This window comes from Nicotiana tabacum, chromosome 4, assembly GCF_000715075.1.
Source record: "Nicotiana tabacum cultivar K326 chromosome 4, ASM71507v2, whole genome shotgun sequence".
In the NCBI taxonomy this organism is placed as follows: Eukaryota; Viridiplantae; Streptophyta; class Magnoliopsida; order Solanales; family Solanaceae; genus Nicotiana; species Nicotiana tabacum.
The window spans coordinates 116,088,619-116,110,270 of NC_134083.1; positions in this window are offsets into that span (position 1 = coordinate 116,088,619).

Genomic DNA, 21,652 nt, shown 5'->3' on the forward strand with positions numbered 1-21,652 from the left:
ACTATGGAAAGATGGTGGAATTTTCCCAAGCTATAGTGGCTCGAAAATTAAAGCACAGGATGGAACGAGAAGGTAGTAGTAGGGCTCGATCAGCGGGCAACGTTGGGGATTCATTCAGAGGTGGGAGATCAGCTTCTCGGGGAGGATCATCAGGGCCATCCCAGTCTTATGCTCAGTCTTTAGCTAGTGCCCCGCCATAAGGGCACGATCAGCAGCAGGGGAGTCACTTTAGGCCCAGCCAGGGCAGCAGGGGGTTCCACTATCATGGCCAATCAGGAGGGAGATTCCAGCAGCAGCAGAGGGCCCCATGCCCTAAGTGTTGGAGGATACATTCGGGAGTCTACTATCTGGACATGCCAGTATGTTATGGATGCGGAATGAGAGGCCATATTCTGAGGGAGTGTCATGTATCCCGCCAGGGGGCGAGCAGGGGCACAACTCAGTCATCCAGTCCTTCAGCTGCTACATCTTCAGCACACGCTCCAGCTTGAGGCTCTCCAGCACCCGCAGGGCGAGGAGAAGCTAGGGGTGGAGCACGGAGTTCGGGAGGACCCAGCCGCTTCTATGCTATGAGTGGTAGATAGAGTGCAGAGGCTTCTCCAGATGTTGTCACAGGTATAATGACTCTTCAATCTCATGATGTGTATGCCCGTATTGATCCCAGATCTTCTTTATCCTATGTTACTCCTTATGTTGCTACAAAATTTGGGATAGAACCGGAACAGCTTCATGAGTCGTTCTCTATATCTACTCCGGTTGGCGAGTCTATTACAGTTGCACGGGTTTATAGAGATTGTGTTGGCACGGTACGTGGTTGGGATACCATGGCCGATCTTATTGAACTGGGGATGATTGATTTTGATGTAATAATGGGAATGGATTGGCTTTATTCATGTTTTGCCAAACTCGACTGCCGAACTAGAATTATGAGGCTTGAGTTTCCTAACGAGCCAACTGTTGAGTAGGAGGGGGATAATGTTATGCCAAAAGGTAGGTTTATTTCTTACCTTAAGGCCACAAAGATGATCAGGAAGGGGTGTATTTATCATTTGGTCCGAGTTGGGGACACCACTGCTGAGGTGCCTACCCTTGAATCTGTACCAATTATAAATGAATTCCCCGATGTCTTCCCGAATGAGCTCCCTAGGATTCCTCCAGACAGGGAGATTGATTTTGGGATTGATGGGATGCGAGGCACGCAGCCTATATCCATTCCACCTTATAGAATGGTACCGACAGAATTGAAAGAGCTGAAGGAACAACTGAAGGATTTGCTAGAGAAAGGTTTCATCTAACCAAGTGTGTTGCCTTGGGGTGCACCGGTTTTCTTTGTCAGAAAGAAAGATGGATCGCTGCGGATGTGTATTGACTACCGGCAACTCAACAAAGTCACAATCAAAAATAAATACCCATTGCCAAGGATAGATGATTTGTTTGATCAATTGCAAGGTGCTAAGTTCTTCTCCAAAATTGATTTGCGGTCCGGGTATCATCAATTAAAGATAAGGGAGCAGGATATTCCAAAAACAGCTTTCAAAACCTGGTATGGGCACTTTGAAGTTATGGTAATGTCTTTCGGGCTAACAAATGCCCCGACAGCTTTCATGGATCTTATGAATCGAGTCTTCAAGCCGTTTCTTGACTCCTTTGTGATAGTATTCATTGACGACATCCTTGTATATTCACGAAGTCAAGAGGATCACGCTGACCACCTCAGGGCAGTTCTGCAGACTCTTCATCAACACCAATTGTATGCAAAGTTCTCGAAATATGAATTTTGGCTTGAATCTGTTACATTTCTAGGTCATGTCGTCTCCGGAGAAGGAATTAAGGTTGACCCTCAAACGATCGCAGCGGTAAAGGATTGGCCTAGACCTACCACTCCAACAGAGATTCGCAGTTTCTTAGGTTTGGCCGAGTATTAAGGAGGTTTGTGGAGGGGTTCTCCACTCTTGCTTCTCCATTGACTAAATTGACGTAGAAAGCAGTCAAGTTCTAGTGGTCTGATGCTTGTGAAAGGAGTTTCCAGGAATTGAAATCAAGACTGACTTCGGCGCCGGTGTTGACCCTGGCAGAGGGTATGGAGGGGTTTGTGGTGTATTGCAATGCTTCAAGGATCAGTCTTGGGTGTGTGTTGATGCAACATGGTAAGGTTATAGCTTATGCTTCAAGGCAACTTAAGAATCATGAAAAGAACTATCCAACTCATGACTTAGAGCTTGCGGCGGTGGTTTTTGCATTAAAAATCTTGCGTCATTATTTGTATGGAGACCATGTAGATGTATTCACTGACCACAAGAGTCTTCAATACATTTTCAAACAGAAGGAATTGAACTTGAGGCAAAGAAGGTGGATTGAGTTGCTCAAAGATTATGACATCGACATTTTGTATCATCCGGGGAAAGCTAATGTGGTAGTGGATGCTCTTAGTTGGAAATCTATGCGTAGTTTGGCCCACTTGGAGGCATATCAAAGGCCCTTGGCCCAGGAGGTTCACTAGTTGGCCAGTTTGGGAGTTTGTCTTGCGGACTCTAGCAAATGGGGAGTGTGGAATCATCGCTTGTGGCGGAGGTCGGAGAAGCAATACAACGATCCAATGTTAGTACAGCTGAAGGAAGGGATTCATAAACATAAGACTATGACTTTTTCTCTTGGCATGGATGACGGTACACTACGGTACCAAGGGCGTCTATGTGTTCCAAACGTGGATGGTCTTCGGGAAAGAATCATGGCAGAAGCTCACACTTCTAGATATTCTGTGCACCCAAGTTCCACAAAAATGTATCATGACCTCAAGGAAGTTTACTGATGGAATGACATGAAGAGGGGTGTGGCGGACTTTGTGGCAAAATGCTCAAACTGTCAATGAGTGAAGGCCGAGCATCAAAGGCCCGGTTGGTTAGCTCAGAGTATAGAGATTCCAATGTGGAAATGGGAAATGATGAATATGGATTTTGTGGTAGGGTTACCGCACACTATGCGTAAGTTTGACTCAATTTGGGTGATCGTGGATCGACTCACGAAATCAACACACTTCTTACTAGTTAAATCCACCGACACTGCGGAACAATATGCTCAATTGTATATCAAGGAAATAGTCAGGCTTCATGGTACTCTAGTTTCCATCATTTCGGATAGAGGGGCCCAGTTCACAGCTAATTTCTGGAAGAAGTTTTAGCAAGGTTTGGGTACGCAGGTAAATCTCAGCACAGCTTTCCATCTGCAGACTGACGGGCAAGTAGAGCAGACTATTCAGACGCTTGAGGACATGTTGCGTGCTTGTGTGCTTGACTTCAAGGGTAGCTGGGACGATCATTTGCCGCTTATAGAATTTGCTTATAACAACAGCTTCCATGCCAGTATTCAGATGGCGCCATTTGAGGCCTTGTATGGTAGAAGATGTAGGTCGCCGATTGGGTGGTTCGAGGTTGGAGAAGCTGAACTAATAGGACCAGACCTCGTGTATCAAGCTATGGAGAAGGTGAAAATCATAAAAGAGCGGTTGAAAAATGCTCAGAGTCATCAAAAATCCTATTCGGATGTTTGTCGCAGAGACTTGGAGTTCAAAGAAGATGATTGGGTGTTCTTGAAGGTATCTCCCATGAAGGGGATCATGCGGTTTGGAAAGAAGGGGAAATTGAGTCCGGGGTATGTCGGGCCATATAGAATTATTCAAAGAATAGGTCAGGTAGCGTACAAGCTTGAGCTGCTACCTGAAATGTCATTAGTGCACCCGGTATTTCATGTGTCCATGTTGAAGAAGGTAGTGGAAGATTCGTCCGCTATTGTGCCTGTTGAGACCATTGAGGTTAGCAAAGAATTGTCATATGAAGAGATCTCGGTTGCTATTCTTGATAGACAGGTCTGGAAGTTGAGAAACAAAGAAATTGCGTTCGTAAAGGTATTATGGCGAAACCAGCAAGTCGAAGAAGCTACTTGGGAAGCCGAGCATGAAATGAAAAAGAAGTACCCTCATTTGTTTGAATAGCCATGTAATAGTTCTATGAAGTTGTTCACCTAAATTTTGTATTACTTGTTCGGCTAATATAATGACACTCCATTTCTAGTTATCTGTCCTTTATGAGGCCTCGGTTGGTGTTGTTTTGTGTTCTGTTGTGTTGTTTGATCATAGAAATGTTGTTAAAATGTGTCTCGGGGGCTCTTTAGCAGGTGGATAGGCCTAATTACAAAGGAAACTCTATGTTGGATGGGCCGCAAAATGCCGCAGTTCGGACTTTTTGGATTGAACAGTACCCTTCGAACATAGAGGAAATTGTTTTACAAAAGAGAGCGTTTCTGCGGCCCATTATGTGACCGCATAATCACTCTGCGGACCGCATAATAGCCGCAGAGTGAAGCAGAAAGTTGGACAAATTTTGAGGCCAGTTATGCGGCCCAATTATGCGATCGCATAATCGCTTTGCCCCGCATATCGATCGCATATCCACCTTGAGGTTTTGCAATGGAGTTTTGTGGTGCATTATGCGACCGCAGAATAAGTATGCGGACCACTTAACGATTATGCGGTCGCATATGCGACCGCAAACCTGTGTCAGGGCACCCATTTTCTTATTTTAGAACCCGACCCCCATTCCGTTAAAACACCCACCTTAGGCCATGTTTCAACATATTTTCTGATAACTAGAGTGAGAGAAAGAGCTTTAGAGTGAAAAGGTTACCCTCATCCAATACCCCTCAATTCGTGCTTGAAATTTGAAGATTTATCAAGGAAAGCAACCTAGGCCTGCACTATAAAGGTAAGAATCTTGATCCCATCTTCTAAATTAAAAAATCTAGTAAAAAGCGGAATAATTGGTAAAATAAATATTGGGTGTGGGGAGGTAAGTTTCTTGCATGCATGTATCCCTAAAATAGGAAGGAAGGTTGTAAACTAAGAATGGGTGGAAGAACGGTAGAATGTTTCACAAAGGCCCTAAGAACAGTAATGCACACCTAGTGTTTAACAAAATGCTCTAATGAGCTAGAATTACGACCATTCTCCTAATTTCGGGTTCAATTTTGCTATATTGTTAGAATAGATTGAAGTTGCTAAAACCAGGATCGTCTAAAATCTCTAAAGAAAACTCAATTAAGGTATGTATGGCTAACTCTATTCTTCTTAGAATCGAATCCTTGGTGCTAGAATATTTGGTGTGAGTCCCTGACTTGATCATGTAAGAATTGATTGCTTTAATGTGTTGTGTTGAAAGGTTTCTGTTCCGTAATTGTTCTAGATGTTACCATGTCCTCATGTGTGCAATGCCTTACCTGATAAGACTTATGGATATGATTGACACTGTTATTTGAACTTGTAAAAAAAGGAGAAAGACTTGAATTGAAAATAAAATGCGTCCAAGTGCCAAAAACTACTTAATAATTGGGGTTGTTTGTGCCATATAATGAAATATGGAAAGAAATGTGAATTGAATGAATAATTGAAAGAGGTTATGTCCCAAGTGAGATGGCTTAGCCGATCGAGCCAAGATCGGACGACATGCTGTACACATGGTGGCATTTGTGTTAGAATTATTGATTTAAATTATGGATATGGATATGTCTCATTTGGGATGGCTTAGCCGTTCGGGCCGAGACCGGACTCCGTGTAAAAACATGGTGGCATTATGAGTCGTGGCACTAAAGATTATTAACCTAAATTGATGGAAATATTGAATCGGAAACTATGTGATCCTTACTTGGTGTTTCCTTGTTTGTCTGTGAAGCATTTATTGATTGTTAGGACTGCCTTCCCTTTTGCTTCATTGTTCATTCTACTAAGATTGGTGTTTGCCTTACGTACTAGTACTATTCCACAGTACTAACGTCCCTTTTGCCGGGGGCGCTACATCTTTAAATGGATGTAGATGGTTCCATCGCAGATAGTGCTGATCGCAGATAGTAGTGCTCTCCCTCACACTCCTCACAGCAGTCTTGGTGAGCCCCATTTCTTCACGGGGTCGTGTAGTTCTTCTTTTGTATTAGTTGCTACATTTTGAGTTATAGCCGGGGCCTTGTTGCTGGCGTTGTCATGTTGGTCTTTTGTATCTTTAGAGGCTCCGTAGACATTTATGTGGGTCATGTATGGGTGTCTGGGTGGTCATTGAATCAAGTTGTATTTTGAAACTCTCTTCCGCTAAAATTGTAAATTATAAGTACTTTTGGAAACTTAACCGTGACATAATGTTATATAATGAAAGATGGACTGGCGATGGTTATGCATGTATGTCTTATTCCTTCCCTGTTTAACAAATGACGATGTGTTCCTTTTCGGATTATGAATGAGCCGGGTAGGAAAGGTCTAACAGGTTTGCTCGACCGGGTTCACTCGGTTGGGCGCCGGTCGCGCTCCCTGAGGTCGGGACGTGACACTTATACTGAGAGAGGTTAAGCAATCGAATTCCGGTGGCCTTGGCTTTCAGTCGACCAACAACAATAGATTCAGAATAGTATCTAGTGAATGAGAGTATGTGAGAATAGTTCTTAAGGTGATTCTAGTCTTCCCAAAGGGGAAATTGGGGAGTGGTTTATATAGCAGCAGAGTTAAGTACCTAAAAAGGAAAAATAGTCGATTAAACACAAATAAGGAAAGAATAGCATGCAAAATCAATTAGAATCAATTTAGGAGGAATCTGGCAAACCCTAGTTTGAAACAAAGAACAAAAAATAGTTAAAATCTCAGTGAATCGGACCCATAGGGCCTGGTAGTGAGTGTATCAAGTCAAAAATATGGTAATATATAGAATCATGTCAAACCAATACCAGTTGATGCGCTTCCATAAATAACTCAGTACCAAACGAGTAATGTCAAGAAAGCGGGAAAGAAACGTTGTGAGTACAGAAAAAGGAAAGGAAATATGGAAGATTTCCATATTCTCTTGGGTATAGGCTAGGATTTGGCGTGAGGTGGCTAGGGTTTAGTGGGTGAGGAGAGCGTTTAGGGGCGGCTGAAGTGAGGAATGGGTCTTTAGGGTTAGAGGGGGAGGGATATAAGGAAAGGGGTTAGTTTATTAGGGACCACTGATCATTTGAGATCAACGGCCAAGATAGAAAGGAGAGAGGGGCGGGTCGTTTAGACGGGTCGTGACCGGGATGGTCACAGGGGTCGTTTGGATTGGACTGGGGCGTTGGGCTAATGAATTAGGCCAAATTTGGTCAGAAAAATTGGCCTATTTTAGGCCAACTCTTGGAACCCTCTAAAATTAATTAAAAATAAATTATCAAAACATTTAATAAATGGTAAAAAGAATATTTATGTTGTTAAATTATTTGAAAATAATAACTCAACATTATAAAAAATATAAAATGCTACTTTGGCATAATAAATGTAATTATTTGTAGAATATAGGCTATTATTGCAAAATTATGTAAATAGCTCAAAAATACAAATATAATTATGTGAAATAAAGTAAAAATATTTTAAAACATGTATGTGGGTGTAAATAAAAAATTTGGATGATTAAGTCATCACAAAATAATTTGAAAGGGTAATTAATAAATATTCAAATAATTTAAATGCAAGAAAATCAATTTTAAAGCTTTAAAAAATTATGAAAAATTATAGAAAATACTTGCATGACTCTTTGTAAATTGGTGATGGTGCAGGAATGATATTTAAAGCATATATGACATTTATAAAAAATATGAGGGCAAAACTGGGTATCAACAATTGCCCATCTTTACCATGGAATGATGAAAGAGTTGTCGGGTAAAAATATGATGACCAATTTTGTCCGAAGTAGGTGATGGATGATGTGTTTTGAAAAAAATGGTGGCCAAACCCTGATTTTTGAGTTGCCTACATATCCCTGTTACTATGGAAAACAGGCCGTGTGTAGTTCTGGATCCAACGACGAACGAAACTGATGGAGTTGTTATATAAGTGTGATCGTATGTTTCGAAAAGGATCTTCTAGGTGCGATATTGTCATGAGTAATAGATGATTTCAGGTGGAGCTACGTATGCAATTTTGAATGTTACAGATATATAAGGCAAATGTTTGAACGGTTATGTGACAAAAGGTAATCAATTACTGGCCGTCGGTTACGTTTGAGATAGTCAGGGATGTGAACGGAAACCGGAGCAAAAATTGCTCCTATTTGTAGAACAGTTACCTCCTGAGTCACCTGCAAAACTTAACTCACGATGCACACGAATATATGTAGGTTATTTCAAAATTTTAAACATGATGGAAATTCTCTTTGAACCATGAGGGTTGTATTCGGACGATGAGGATGATGTCATTAGACCATGACGTCCTGGGCCATGAAGCGTATGATAAGGGATTCATAGGCCATGAAATGGTATCCTCGGGCTTTGAGGATGATGCCTCCGGACTATGACACCTTCGGGCAATGTGGCAATATTTCAGCCCATGAAATGCAAAGATGTATCAATATCGATCGTCTGATCGAGAAAATAGGTGATGCTTAGTCATATGCGAGGACTAGACAAGACAAGGCTTAGTCTTGTATGAGATGAGGGCAGTGCTTAGCCCTATGCGAAGAAAGGATACAATGCTTAGTCTTATGCAGTGTAGCAGAGACAGTGTTTAGTTTTATGTAAAACAAAGGTAGTGCTTAGCCTTATGCAATGTGGAGACAGTGGTTAGTCTCATGCAGAGGATGGAAATAATGTGTAGTCTCATGCAAAGAAGGCAATGTTTAGCCGTATGCAATAGTTGAGACAATACTTAGTCTCATGCAAAGAAGGGAGACAATGTTTAGTTTCAAGCAAGGAAAGGCAGTACTTAGCCTTATGCAATAATGGAGGCAATGCTTAGCCTCATGTAAGGAATAGAGACAATGTTTAGTCTCTGGCAAGGAAAGGCAATTCTTAGCCTTATGTAATAATGGAGACACTGCTTAGCCTCATGCAGTAATGGAGGCAATGCTTAGCCTCATGCAAGGTATGGAGACAATGCTTAGTCTCATGCAAAGAAAGGCAGTGCTTAGCCTTATGCAGTAATGGAGCCAATGCTTAGCCTCATGCAAGGTAGGAGACAATGCTTAGTTTCATGCAAAAAAAGGCATTACTTAGCCTTATGTAATAATGGAGGCAATGCTTAGCCTCATGCAAGGAAAGGCAATGCTCGGCCTTATGCAATGATGAGGGCAGCGCTTAGCCCTATGCGAGAAAAAGAAATGACTATGTGCGAGAGGATAAAGCATTTCTTAACTTGATGTGTTTGCATTTGGCAATTCTTGTTGTTGTAAAGATAGTGATCCTGTTGTGTGTATATATTTGCGGATGTTCCTATTATGTTCATTGTGCCTGCATCCAAAGAAAAGTGGTGAGTTTTGCCGGGAAAAAGTTGGTTCGTGCTCTCGATTTCCTGGCTTTGCCTTTTGCCTTGAGGCCCTTCTTGAGTCACCCTAGGTTACATCTGGATGCCATAGAAACAAATTTTTTGAAAACATGCATGTATTTGACAAATTATTTGCAGAGATGTAGTTAGTTGAAATATGGGATAATATATGAGATCAAATGATTTTGATGAACTGGTGACTGTGACGCATTTTAAGACATTACAACCTCCTTGTTTCGGAATTTTGAGGATCCTCCTCCAAATTATGCCCCAGTTTAAATGCATACTTCCAGCAACACATTCCTTAGCAGTTCCAAACGTGACGAGATCGGGCAAACTCAAGACCTTGCCCCAATTTCTGACCATAGGGAAAATGAGTATTTTACTGTGATATGACCGAACCAACAGTGCTGCATGCGTATCCCCTCTTAAACGGGAATCGAGTAAAGCGTAGTTCAGTTACATCAAATAGAAAGTGCAAACATAATTTTAGATATAGTATCTCTTGACTGCGTCCGAATTGATAGGTTTTGGCCAAATCTCTCCATCCATCTCTGCAAGTATAAGTGCTTCTCCTGCCAATACCCGATGAACCATGTAAGGGTCCTGCCAGTTGGGTGAGAATTTCCCCTTTTCTTCATCCTGATATGGAAGATTCACTTTAGTACCAACTGCCTCGGCGTGAATTGCCTCGACTTGACCTTTTTGTTGAAAGATCTTGCCATTATGTTCTGCTAGAGTTGACCATGACATACCGTGTTCAATCTTTTTCCATCAATGAGAGCTAGTTGTTCATACCGGCTTCATACCCGTTCTACATCGCTGAGCTTAGCTTATATGATTCTTAAAGAAAGAATTTCCACTTTGGCAGGAATAACGACTTTAGTACCATAAACCAGTAGGTAGGCAGTTGCCCCAGTTGATGTGAAAACTATGGTACGATACCCGAGTAAAGAAAATGGTAGCTTCTCGTGCCATTGTTTGTAATTGTCTATCATTTTCGTCAATATCTTCTTGATGTTCTTGTTGGCGGCTTCTACGGCTCCGTTCATTTGCGGCTTGTATGCTGTAGAGTTCCGATGTTTGATCTTGAATGTCTCACACATGGCTTTTAGCAAATCACTGTTGAGATTGGCGGCATGGTTAGTAATGATTGACTCTGGTACACCAAATCGACAAACAATGCGGTCCCGAACAAAACCTGCTACAACCTTCTTAGTTACAACTTTGTAAGATGCGGCTTCAACCCATTTTGTGAACTAGTCGATGGCCACCAGAATGAACCTATGTCCGTTTGAAGCAGCGGGTTCGATTGATCTGATGACATCCATACCCCAAGCGGATAAAGGCCATGGTGAACTTGTTGCATTAAGTTCGTTGGGTAGTACTCGTATCATGTCAGCATGTATCTGGCATTGTTACACTTTTGGACGTACTTGATACAATCTATTTCCATAGTCATCCAGAAATACCCTGCTCTTAGTATCTTCTTGGCCAAAATGAAACCATTCATATGGGGTCTGCAGGCTCCGTCATGTAGTTCCTCGAGCAATCTGGATGCCTCCTTGGCATCGACACATCGCAATAATCCCAAGTTAGGAGTCCTTCTATAAAGAATTCCTCCACTTTGAAAGAAATGGTTGGCCAATCTTCGAAGTGTGCGCTTCTGAGTGTGGGTAGCGCTCTCTGGGTATTCTCCTTTTTCCAAGTACTTCTTCAACATAAGCACAATAAGCTAGCTGCTTATGAATTCTTATTGGGATAGTATCGATGAAATTCTTATCTGGGTGTTGTATCGTGGAAGACAAAGTGGCTACTGCCTCTGCAAACTCATTCTGAATTCTTGGAACATGTTTGAACTCTATCTTTGTGAACCTCTTGATCAGCTCTTGTACATAGTGCAAATATGGCAATATTTTGGTGTTCTTTCTAGAGCCCATTCCCCTAGAGACTAGTGCACCAAAAGATCTGAGTCTCCAATTACCAGTAGCTCTTGAATGCTCATGTCAATAGCCAATCTAAGTCCCATGATGCAGGCTTCATACTCCACCATATTGTTGATGCATGGAAACGTTTAGATAAATACTTCTTGATTTTGTCGAGGGCATTCTTCAATCCAACTTGTTGCACCATCTTTCCTTAGCATTCTGAAGATTGGCTCACATATCACGGTTGATTGTGCTATGAAACGGTTGATGTAATTGAGGCACCCTAAAAAACTCACCACCTCTTTCTTATTCTTTGGAGGTGCAAGTCCTGGATAGCCTTGACTTTTGATGGGTCTAACTCAATACCTCGACGATTGATGATGAGTCCTAACAACTTTCCGACAGAGAGTTCGAAGGCACATTTTGCACGATTCAATTTCAAATTATATTTTTGAAGCCGGTCGAAGAATTTCTTCATGTCTGCTATGTGATCCGAACTCCTTTTAGATTTGATGATAACATCATCCACGTACACCTCTATTTCCTTGTGTATCATGTCGTGGAAGATGGTTGTCATGGCTCTCATGTAGGTGGCTCCTGCATTCTTCAAACCAAACGGAATCATATTGTAACAGTATATTCCCCATGGTATGATAAAGGTTGTCTTTTTAGCATCCTCTTCATCCATATGGATCTGATGGTATCCTGCGAAGCAATCCACAAAGGATTAGAGTTCATGCTTGGCGCAGTTGTCAATCAATATGTGTATGTTGGGCAATGGGAAATCATCCTTAAGACTTGCTCTGTTCAGATCTCGGTAATCGATAAATACTCTAACTTTTCCATCTTGAACTTGCACAATGTTGGCCACCCAAGTCGGGTATTCGACCACTTTGAGAACCTTCGCTTTGATTTGCTTAGTGACCTCCTCTTTTACCTTCAAACTCTTATCCGGCTTGAACTTTCTAAGCTTCTGCTTTACTGGTGGACACATAGGATTGGTGTGTAGTTTTTGAGCTACTATGGATGTGGTTAAACGAGTCATATCGTCGTAGGACCATGCAAAGATGTCTTAATATTCCTTTAGGAATTTGATGTACTCTTCCTTCTCTGACGGTGATACATGAATGCTTAACGTGTTTCATCGACCGTTTCGGAATCCCCTAAGTTAACGGCCTTAGTTTCCTCCAAATTAGACTTTTTTTTGTTTTCAAAGTTTTCTACTTCTCTGACTATTTCCTCAAGTATTATATCATCTTCCAGATCCTATGAATCACTGTCCTTATGTTGGGTTGTCTCATTACATGTCACAGTCATAGGTTTATTAGGATATGTAATAATTATGCTGAAAAAGAAATGTAGAAAGATAATAATAATAAATATAAAAAGCAATAATGCATTAATAAAACTTTTAAAACGTCAACAAGTGCGACTCAATGGCTCGAGTAATTATTTCAAAACAAAATACTGAAAAATGTCTTAAATGCTCAAAACTATTTTTAAATAATTCATGCTAATTTGCCAGGCTATCCAGGAACTCGACGGGCCCGGGATGGTGCAGCAGTCCAGTTCTTGAGAACAACTCCTTTTCCATGGTCTGAATGATAAGGTCTTCCTCCTCCTTCTCCTCCTCAACAATTGCACTGTAGTCCATGTCTTCTTCATCTAGAAATAGCTTCCTCATGCCAGCCAAAACCTCATCTTCCTCAAATCCCCACATCCTGTCAGCTTGATGGAATGTCTGGTTCCGAGGGTGTACCGGTTGTTCCAGTGGGTAATAAGGAGCGCACTATGGTGGTGACCAATGCTGGTATTCTTGCCATGTGTATTCATATCTGAATCCAAAAGTTGTACCATGGTACTATGGTTGTATAGGTTTGGTGATCCCTTGAAGATTTTTGCCGAGACCCTTGCCGAGTTCATACCCCGTCCATAGTAGTATGCTTTTTATCTTGTTTATCCACCATCGGCCCTTTTCAATTGCGTTGACTCGTTCAATGCGATGGTATGTTTCTCCACCCAGCTTTTTCTGTTTTCGATGATCGAAACGGTCTGATTGGTGTAGATAGGGTTACTTCCATCTCCATGGATGATCACCTCCTGATGATTCCACTCAAACTTCACATCTTGATGCAGAGTTGAAGCCACTGCCCCGACGGCATGTATCCATGGTCTTCCCAACAATAGGTTGTAAGTAGTAGATATATCTAGCACTTGGAATTCGACATCAAACAAGTCAGGGGGTGATTTATCCAATGGTGGCTCTCTGAGATCCATCAAATGCCTTCGCATTCATGCTTCCCATTCGTATCTCGTGCAAGCCTTTACCTAATCTCTTTAGAGTGGTCAATGGACATAATATTGCGACTTGAACCTCCATCAATCAAGACCCTGGCGATGAACTTATCTTCAAATTGAACTATAATGTGCAACGCCCTATTGTGACTCAGTCCTTCTGTTGGTAATTCGTCTTCGTGGAAGGTGATTTTGTGTCTGTCCATTACCTGTCCGACCATTTTAGCCATCTCTCTACTAGTGATGTTGGTGGGCACATAAACTTCACTTAGCACCTTCATCAAAGCATTCATGTGCGTGTCTGAGTTTTGTAGCAGTGATAAGATGGATATCTGAGATGGAGTTTTGTTTAGGTGGTCAACAACAGAAGACTCTCTTGCTTGTATCTTCCTCCAAACATCATCAGTGTCAGTCTCGATAATAGGCGGCTTAGGTGCAACTTTCTTACTTGTTCCTCCCAGATTCTCAGGTGTATAAACTCTGCCAGTTCTAGTCATACCTTGTGCCACACCTGTTTCCTCCATTTTTGCTTTTCCCTTTCTCCTTGCTTCCGCAACATAATGCCATGGAATGGCATCAGACTTGTAAGATGGCATGGGAGCTACCATCACAGTGAAGGGTGTAGCTACCTCAACTTCAAATGGTGCTTGGGTTTGTACCACAACTGGCGTGAGGGTGGCTGGAGTTGTTTTAGGAATGTCTCCCTCTCGGATGAGTCCAACGGACCATTCCTGATCCCATTCTTCATCAGTTTCTATCACATTCACTCCCTCACCTTTGTGATCCGGGGCAGGGTTGTTACGAACATTTGGCGCAACTTCCTTTTCCTGTATGACCTTACTGTCGATCATTGTCTGAATCTTGTCTTTCAATGTGCGACACCCTTCAATTATATGACCCCTCATGCCTGAATGATAAGTACATGTTTTGTTGGGGTTGATCCATTGGGAGGGGTTTTCCACAACAACATCAGGGATATGAGTAACATAACCAGCGACCTTCGGTCTCTCATACAATTGGTCTATGGGTTCAGTAATTAGAGTGTATTGTCTAGGAGGTCTGGGATCAAAATTTGGACGTGGTTTCGGGTAGTTTTGATGGGCGAGTGGAGGTGAATGGTAATATGCAGGTTGAGTATTATAGGTATGGTAGGTGGTAGTATGGTGCTGGTATCTTGGCGGTGAGGGTTGATATGTGGGTGGCGGTGTTTGGTATGTGAGGGGAGACTTAGGGCCCTGGCTACCATCACGACACCCACTTCTTTCTTCTTAGAAATGCCTCTTGATTTCAAAGCTTTATTTGTGGCCTGCAGTGCCTCGAAATTGGTCACCATCCCATTCTTAATTCCTTCTTCTATTCTTTCTCCTAACTTGATGATGTCGGAGAACTTGTGATTTTAAATAACCATCAACCTTTCATAATATTGCGGGTCTCGAGCTCTGACAAAGAACTTATTCATTTGTTCCTCTTCAAGTGCTGGACTTACCTTTGCGGCTTCTGATCTCCAATGAGTAGTATACTCGGGGAAGGTTTTTGTCGGCTTCTTCTTGAGGTTATGAATGTAGAAAATGTCTGGCACATTTTCCGTGTTGAACCTGAATCTATACATGAAGTCTGACGCCATACTCACCCAAATAACCCACTTCTTTGGGTTTTGACTGATAAAACAGGACAAGGCATCTCCTGTAAGGCTTTACATGAACAGTTTTATGTGGATTTGTTCATTCTTGCCCACTCCTACAAACTTGTCACAATACATTCTTAGATGCACCTTCGGGTCACCAGTACCATCGAATATTTCGAACTTGGGAGGTTTGTAACCATCCTGCAGTTCCATATCCGGCTGAATACATAGGTCCTCATAGTTTAAACCTTCAATGCCTTTACCCTTTCAACACTCTAAACTCTACTAGTGAGCTTCTTGAGTTCCTCTGCCATGTTTTTAATGAGCAGGTCCTTCTCAGTCGATTCGGGGATGTATAGGTTTTCCTGCGGAGTGTGGGGTAAGGTTTCCACATATATCAGATTGCTTTGATGGATTCCTGAAACTTGGGTGTAAGGGTGGTCATTGGTCTAGTTTTGGGGATCGAGAGTAGGTTGTGGTGCATTCTGGGGAGTGTGATAAGTAGTGGTTTATAGGTATTGAGTTGGGTGAAGGTGGTGTTGTTGAGGGGTCGATACTGGTAGCAGGTTAAGGTTCTGGGGAGGTGCGGGATATTGGTGTGGTGCGGGAGGATTTGGTGGTGGGTTCTGGTTTTGTTTGTTTTGCGGCAGTGTTTGGTTCTGGGTAGTCGGGTTTTGCTGGTTAATGTCGGGAACATTGAGAGTAAAGGAGAGGTTTGCCAAATTCCAGACCTACTCAAGCTCACCCTGTAGTTCGAGGATCTTCTACTCCAAATGTACGACCAACTTATTCTGTAGCGGAGTACTTTGGCCATCTGAAGTTCAAACGTTTTCTGCTATAGTAGCATTGTCATTCCTGATACCACTTAAATAATCCATTTCTGAATCTGGTGTGGTATGCTGATGATGCCAGTATGCACGAACCAACCTTTGGGAATGAGAATAATCAAAAAGAAAAGAAAATGCAAAAGGTAATCAAGTTAGTAAGGTGAAATAAAAGAGTGTTTGCAATATTTAAACATGTTTCAGAAATTCAAGCAATAATTCGCGTCCTAATTTGGGGACCTCGTTGTGCCTGTGGCAGGACTAAGCGACACACAGACTTAGAGAAAATTGATGCCAACATTTGCATCATTTCATTAATGCGAAAAATGAGACAAACCTTTACTAAATCGACAATGACAATAAAGTTACTAATGGCATTTAGCCTTATTACAATCAAAATCTAAAGCTAAGCTAGAAAGCAGTAAAGAGCATCATTTCCTAGTCTACTTAGTCCCTGAAAGACCTTCTCCATGCTTGGCTCTTTTGACCCCATCAATCAGGTTCCCCAGGTCGTGCATATCCAACAGTAAGTAAGCTTTTGTTAGATGTCCTCTTTCACTGCTATCCATTCCTTGGCAATCTGAGAGTCTCTTTCTCATCTTCCTCTCGATCTCCATCAATCTTGGTCCCAACTATTCCAATCTTTCTGTTGACTTAGTGGCAATCTCTTTCCATTCCTTTATCGCCTCCATATTCACTTTGTGTTGATCCAGATGTTTTGCTTCAGACTCGAACACCATTTTACGTAGCCTCTTATACATAAGCTATGCCTCAGCCACCTCATCTACGATCCTATCCTTTAGATTGACTCTACGTTATCCTCCAACCATGATAGGTAGTAGTACATATGACTGGCGTGATACCTGTCTGGCTCAATGGTTTCTCTTTCCACAATGATCTTTTGGTTCCACATATGTTGCGCCTCGAACTTAAATGGGATGACATCTCCTTTGAAATATACCTTGTACTGGACCATGTTGGAAACCCAAGGTATGACCTGTTTTCTTTCCGCTTGCCTCATTACCCATATGGGAGCGTAAGGATATATGCCTCGCAAACCGATCAGTAACAATTGAGTATTCCTCCTTGACCTAATAATAAACTCACTACTAGGAAACCATTCAAACTTCCAATGCACCTGCTCGTCTGTCAGATTGCTGAAGAAACGCACCCTACTTACAGCATTTCCAGGCTGTGCAAACCTTTTTTGGAATAAATATTATTTTCTTTGGGTGATGGTTGGCTATGTAGTCATTAAATGGCCTTCGCAGAAGCTCTTGACGATACTCTCCCCTCTGAAAGTGTTCCAGAAGCCAGACTTGTAGCAATAGATTACAACCCTCAAAGTGTCCAAATCCCTGCTTGCACCGATCTAGAGCATGATACATCTCAGCTAATATCATAGGGATGATGGTATAAGTTTGTCCCTCGATGCCATCAATCAAGGTCCTGGCAACTATGGCTAAGCGAGTATGAATCCTTCCCCCTTTCATTGGAAATATCAACAATCCCAAGAAGCAGACGATGAACATATAAACTCGGCGGTGCACCCATCCCAATGGAGTAATGGCTAGTTCGTCATGGTGAAGATGATACGACTTGCTATGCCCATAACGCTCGTAAAGAAATTCAAAAGGAATGTATGATTTCTTTAGACAACGCAATTCATCATTCTTCTTAAAACCCAACATTTTTCAGAAAACCACGGGGAGTGCGATTCTCTGGTAACAGTAATCCCGGACTATCCCATGGCAAATTGGCGAAGCCCCCTATTTCTTGTAGGAGAGTAGTCATTTCTATCTTGCCAAATCGGAAAACAACTCTTTTATCGTCCCAAATCATGGTAGCAGCCTCAATCACTTCCCTGTTTGGTTGAATGTTTAGCAAGGATGGCAGGTCACCAAGTACTCTTCTCATATGATTTTTGTCGCAAGGCGCAAGGTCTTTTCACCAGTCAAGTAACAAAGGTGGGATGTTTTGAACCATTTCGAACCTGGGGATTTCATGCTTCATTTTCTGCAGATAAACAAAGGTTAGCCCTTTCCTCCTCCACATATGACTATTACGCAATAATGATCGACATGTTGGCACATTTTCTCCAAGTAATGCACATAATATGATAGTGTCTATTGGGATTTTGCAAAACCCGTCGGACTTCGGACATGGTTAATCTTAGCAAGTTATTACGTTAATAACGCTCGAAACCATACTAAGTTTAGCATGATGCATGTACATTTCAAGTCGGAGTAGGGTTTCTAGAATGGTCTAGACTGGTACTCCCAAGTGGACAACTTTATAGGGAAAGGCACGGAAGCGTTGATTGCACCGTTGATCGACTAGTCTACCGCAAATAAGCCTTTCTGATTTAAACGGTGATTTTTAGGAAAGCGTGGACACTCATCAAGCGCCGCTATGTTGATAATTGGCACCAGTGGAGTATAATGTGGAGCATGCTTTATGCAGAAATAATAACACATTTCCAAGTGTTTGCATGTAAAAAGCAGGAAATAATATAGCAAAAGTGAACATGAAAAGAAGAGAAAAGAAAGAAAGACAAAAGAAAGAAGTCAGTTTGGCTCATGAAAATGTGCGAGAACGTAATGAAGCAGGTATGGAAATAGGGATAATGTAGCAGTCAAGATGAAAAGAAATGGAGAGGATGTCAAACAAAGGAGAATAAGGAAAAGAACGTGCATGCCATAGCAAATTTAAACAAATAAAGCTGAATAAGGGAAGGGATGTGCATGTAACAAAGAAAGTAATCCACATAAGTCAAGTTTATTATGGTAAGAGCCTAAGTGTAAATCCCCAGTAGAGTCTCCATGTTGTCACATCCCGTTTTCTCGTAAAAGCGGGCTCCGACGTGTGATGACTCTTTTAGATGGGTGTTAAGAGAGAAAAGTCTCCACCTAACGATTTTTGAGGTGCGTTAGGGCACCTATTTGCAAATAACTCTGTTTAACTAGTCAATGCCACCAAAGATTGGGTAAGGGATCAAATTACCTCAAAGAGAAGATGTTAGGTACTCTTCGAGGTTTAGAATTGTGGGTCCTAGCCGAATTTTAAACTATGTGGATTACTAGGCAAGCACATAGATAAGGAAGGATATGAAAGTTAAAAGTCTCATTATAGCATAAACCGGGGTAAGGAAAAATAAACTATATGAATAATTGGTACAGATTTAAAGATCACTAAGGATTACAACTGCGTCGTTTTATACTTAATTACTCAATCCTTTAGCAAGCGTGTAAGGGAAAAGGGGGGTTGTTGATACCCAATTTTTTTCTCATATTTTTTAAAAATAAATATATAATTTCAAAATAGCACATATGCATCATCATTTGATTTATAAACACATACAAACATTTTTCCTATTTTTTCCTAATTTTAAAAGGTTTTTAAATAAATTTATTCCAACATTTTTATTATATAAATACTCATTAGTTGCATCACAAATTATTTCATGATGATTTTATCATATAACTTCATCATTTAAAACCATATTAGGTTTTAAATATTTTTGATGCATTTGTTATAATTACATTTACATTTTAAAGGCTAAAATTGCATATTTTGCAATAGTAGCCCATATATACTTATAATTATTTTATTTATGCAAAAAATAACTTTTTATATTTTTATAGTGTTAAATAATTATTATTGACCGTTTTATGCACAAATAATATTTTTACTATTTATTTATCATTTTTTACGAATTATTTACTAATTTAATTGGGTATTTAAATAATAGCCCCTTTTCCTTAATCATTTTCGGACCTAAGCTACCCAAACCAACCCAATGACCCAGCCCAATTACCTAATACCTAACCCAAATACTCCAGCCCAAAGCCAAACGACCCATGACTAATACCCGGTCGCAACCCGTTTCTAAACGACGCGCCACATCTAATTTTTATCTCAGCCGTTGATCTCTCGAGATCAACGGCCATCGTCCCTTCCCCCCCCCTTTTTAATCTATTCCCTAACCCTAACCCCCATTATCTCTAAACCGCCGCCCTCAAACCCCACTCCTCTCTTCTCCTCTGAAACCCTAGGCATCGTCACCTTAATCCCCCTAATCTTTCTTCGATTCCAACCAGATATGGAATCGATTGATGATTTTCTTACCTTATTCACCTTGTCTCGCTACTGGCTACTCGATTATGGTATAACCTAGTAGCTTGCCTAACATGGCAAGCCGATTTCCCTCATTTCGAATCAAATATAGTTTGAACCTTCCCCTTTTCTCGTCCATGTCCATTTTTCATCTCTTTGGGATACGAATCTCTAAGAGTTTTTCTCTATTTTTATTTACCCTAAAGTTAGGGTTTAGATCTTTTAAAGATCTGTTTATATTTTTCTTATTTTTTGTTAAAAAAAATCCTTTATGTTTTCGCATGCCTATTTCTTTGCGATTTTTTCGTTAAAAGTTTTTGCCTAATTTATTTGCCCTAAAATTAGGGCTCAGATTTTTTTAAGATCTGTTCTAGTTCTATTTTGGCTAAGTGTCTTCTTAACATTCCCGTATATCTGTCTATGTGCATTCTATTTTCGTGATATTGCTGAATCGGTTTTATTTTCCCTAAAATTAGGGTTCAGATCTGTTATGGTTCTTATTTTTGTTAACATTTTTTCTTCAATGTTTTTCTATATTTGACTATGTGCATATCATTTTGATTTTCCTTTGATTATTCCGATTAATTTTACTTACCCCTAAAATTAGGGTTTCGATTCTTATTTTATTTTTCTTACCGACTCTGTCTATGACTACTTGCCTTAGTTGTTACCCTAAACCTAAGAATCTTTGATTCCCAGACTTATTTGATTGTTGTTATACGCATTCTTCTTGACTTGCCTTAATAATTCTAAGTTTTCCCTTGAATAAGTTGATTGATTATTTTCATATTTATGCACCCTAGTCTAATGCTATTTATACCCCTTCCCTCTTTTCCCTTAAAAATAAAACAAGACTAAGAACTCGAAACTACTTTCACTACTACACTCTATACTCTATACTACTATATTCTGTTTTTCCTGGCCGGCAGGAAGCCAAGGCCAGGAATCTGCATTGTCACTTGCTGCTATTGATGATCATTGCCTCATTGCTTAACCTTTTCTGTTATATCTGAATTAGTAAGTCACTTACACTTCTCTGTCATTTTAATTGCTCAATATGCTACTGTTATTAGACTCATTTCTCTATTTATATTAGACTTGTTTAATTCTAACCAATGAAACCTGTTTAATTATGTGCCCTCAATGCTGTCCTTAAGTGTGTTTAATATCATTCCCTAAAACCAGTTTATCAAGTACCCCTAAATCTATTCTGTTAGCATGTTATTCTGTGCTCACTATGCTATTAGCTATTACTAATCACTAGTATGTTATTTGACTTAGTGAATTTACTCTGTATAACTTATCCTAATCTGAATCCTTCACTGTCTGTGTGAAGTATGTTTTGATCCTTTGTTAAAATTTCAAACTTGTCAGTTTCCAACTTATTGGTTTCAAAATATTTATCTCTGTTCTGTGTGTGACTCCACCCCTAAGCCTGACTCCAAATCCTGCCCTGTACTCTCTAAAATCCCAAAATCTTTGCTAAACTAATTTGAGTAGTGTCCTTGGCCTTCTTGGTGTGAGCACTACTCAGGGTTCCTATGAGACCCTCGTGAACTCTGAC